Genomic DNA, 3,841 nt, shown 5'->3' on the forward strand with positions numbered 1-3,841 from the left:
GAGAGAGAGAGAGAGAGAGAGAGAGAGAGAGAGAGAGAGAGAGAGAGAGAGAGAGAGAGAGAGAGAGAGAGAAAGTATACGCGGCACGATGCGATTGATTGTAATTAGATGGGATCGTAATTGACAATAACGTTCATTATAATCCCGTTGAAGGCGAGCGCGTGTGCGCCGCGTCGCTTCATCGTAGGCCTACTTAGGAAATCCTACTCCCACGCAATCCTACCCGCGCACAGCTCGCTCCGATAGATCCCAGCATCTGTGTTCTCATACGCGAATCACGTGTTATTAGGCCGTCGTGAGCGCCGTAAAATATTGATGGCCCAACAAAATCTTTTAAGGAGAGAGAGAGAGAATCGTGTGAGCGATATACTCAACAATGTTTATGATCCTTCCTGAACAGGTGAACGGAAATGGCGCGATATAGAGAAATAAATGAGCAGCGATAATCGAACGACACCTGCTGGTTTTAGATTTTAAAATGATCGCATTCATTACTTTTATGTAACCATTTTATTATATTATTATTGTTTTTATTACTACTCTTTATGATAAAGAAATATAAAATTATATTCGTATTCTTCGTGCGCTTTCAGAATTGGAAATCACGTGACACGGAGATGAAGCCAGACTGCTGACCGTCACCATGTACCCTGGAGGCTGGACAGCGGCTCTACTTTTAATTTTTCATTTAACAGGTAAGCGCTAATAACGAAATCACGATATTATTGACGAGGTGTACCGCAAATGAAACTAATTGTCGCGATGAATAAATAACTAGGGAAAATTACAACATTATTTGACATATATATTTATATATATGTATATATAATTGTTACCGATACCGCGGTAAAAAAACGATTCCGTCGTAAATAATGTATTAGCCGGTGATCCGCGTGTTGCGCATCCAAGCGTAAACTTACGCGCTCGCAGCATCCGCCTGACAAATTATTTGATTGAGTACGTCGCTGATACATATTGATCTAATTCCATATTTCAACTACCGCTAAGGCGGCGCGACCCTGTATCCGGCATGCCCACATACGCCGCCATGCTCGCGTGTCCCCGAGCGAACACGATCAAGGGTAATTAGTCTCGTAGCCTGAAACAGAAACCCGGCGTCACACGCGTTGACATCTCAGCGTCCCATTACGTGTCCAATTAAACGTTCAATTAAGCGAGAGAAAATGTGAATCACGGCTTGTCTTGTGTTACACCAACTTGTGTTGTTGGGCCACCTGCGGGAGATGCAATAGGGAGAGAAGCAGCTGAAACAACTGCCTTCACCGCATGGACGTAGCTAAACAATGTTCGCCGGGGTGAAGCCCGTTCCACGTCACAGCGCGTCGCGTCACCTATTCTCAGTACCTGCTGATTTCGATACGCGTCGCGTCACCTGGCCGTCCACCTTGTCACCGCTATTGTCCCAAACGCTATAAGCTTCGCATCAAGACGTGGTCACCGTTTGTCACCGCTTGCCAATTCAAGACTGGCATGAGGTGCGACATGCCAAGCATTGCATCTTGTCGCCACCGTTTGCTGAATACAATAGTTGTATACTCTGCGCGTAAGTGCACCGAGAACGCTTCGCCATGGACCATGCAACAGAATCTGCCTCCCCGTTGGCTATGCCGTAGTTAATGACTGAGTACCACGTACACGCGACACCTGCGCTGTAACTGTGCGGTATATCCCCCTCTCATCACTGTCACGCTGTCTTCGCCATTGCTCGAGAAATTGCGCGACTTTAGCGAGCCGGTACGTCGGCATGACGTCGTTACACGTCACGTGATGTGTGCACGTCGGCAGCCGTGAGTACTCGTGGGCGGAAGCTGTACCTGCAGGATCACACACACACACACAAACACACACACACACACACACACACACACACACACACACACACACATTACACGTCCGCCATCTTAAAAGAAGGTGGTAACTCGACATAGCTCTTCAGTTTTTTTGTTACTTGTGGTGAATAGGTGTAGAATAGATGAACAGCCGTTACTCTGCCACATCGAGTTTAGCTTAATGTTTTTAGCGATACGTGGACACCTATAATTAAGAAACGCCTATAAAACATACAGACCTGAGCAGTAAAAATTTTCACATTCAGAAACACATTTCAGCCTTTCTTATGCGAATAGTTTTGCTTTATGGCTGTTGTGGGACTGATTTTACCAACGCTATACTGAGACAGCAACCGGTTGTCTGTTCGTGATATGATTGCGTTCCTGTCATATTCGCATCAAATCGTGTTTGATCTGCTGAAATGTGAAAATATTCGCAATACTGGTGATTTATATTTTGTCGCAAGGATTCCTAAATGTTTTCAATTTCAAACAGATATTTCTTTGCTCGCGCTTTAACAATGATGAATGAGTTTAAAGCGACTCATTGGCTCTTTAATAATATATAGGCCTATGTATTTATTTATTTATTTATTTATTTATTTATTTATTTATTTATTTATTTATTTATTTATTTATGGCACGTGATGTGGTAATTAGATATACTTGTATGTAGATTATAGCAATAGTCCTTTATTCCCTAAATTAGCATTGTAATCACAAAAAAGTGTTTAGCTTATTTAAAAACATCAGATACACAGTAAGATACGCGCACACAATGTGCGGATGGGTAGATCCAAATCGCGCACTATTCCCGTAGCTAAGATCATATCGACACCCTTGCAGAAGTTACGGCACGACTATATTAAAAGAACTTGCAAACACGCTGCTTCACCCCCCCCCCTGTGCATTGGTAATGTCTTCCACTGTGCGCTGCCGCAAGGTACTACACGCACACGCACACACTCACGCACGCACGCACGCACGCGCACGCGCACGCACGCACGCACGAACGAACAAATGCGCGCGCACGCACGCACGCACGCACGAACGAACGCACGCACGCACGCACGACGAACGAACGCACGCACGTACGCACGCACGCACGCACACACACACACACACACACACACACACACACACACACACACACGGGTGACGCACGCACGCCACGCACGCAACCACATCCATGCCGACGACGCACAGCACGCGTGCGCGCGCACACACACCACACACTAAACCACACCAAACAACAGGCGGGGCGCGCACGCCGGCGCTTTAAAAGGTAGTGCGTATATCGAAGTTCCTCTTCGAACTAGGCGAGAGCTGCTGAGAGTCAAGAGCCCCCGTTTTTTGGGGGGGGGGGTTTTTCCCTACCTCTCAACATGCACTTATATACTCGCGTCTGCCGGTGAGAGTGCGCCTAAAGTGCAAGTGGTGAGTCGTCGGAGTCGCGCAGACTATTATGTGGTAGAGTGGCGTGGGCCTAGCACAGCTAGGTGGCTGGCTGTATGCGGGGATGGTTGATAAATCGCACCAGCCTCTACGGGCGATCAGCTTGTTTCGGGAGTTCAAACTGTGGTTCGTCTGGGTGGCGCGAGTGCGCATGGCCAGAATTGATAGAGGAAAATTGTCGCAAGAAATTCAATGGTTTTTACTGAAGCAGGACAGTAATAATCAACACATACATCAGAGCACAGTATTATCACATGCAGATAGAAATCATTATCATCATCATCATTATTATCTCATCATTATAGCAGCACAGCAGCAGCAGCGCAAACATAGCAGGCACAACGAAACAGTGATAGTTATTTGTAAATTAACCGTTTTCGGCAGAGCGCGGAGAGTTGTGCGCGTAGTAGTTAACGCGTAGGCAGGTGACAGGGCGGATCGCTGTGTGCTGCTGGCTGCTGTTTGTTTGTTTGTTGTTCTGTTATGGTTGGTGTTGCTGTGGTGGTTGCTACTGCTGCTGCTGCTCATAGTGCTGC

Source organism: Priapulus caudatus, unplaced genomic scaffold (genome assembly GCF_000485595.1).
Source record: "Priapulus caudatus unplaced genomic scaffold, Priapulus_caudatus-5.0.1 Scaffold347, whole genome shotgun sequence".
NCBI classification, from domain to species: Eukaryota; Metazoa; Priapulida; class Priapulimorpha; order Priapulimorphida; family Priapulidae; genus Priapulus; species Priapulus caudatus.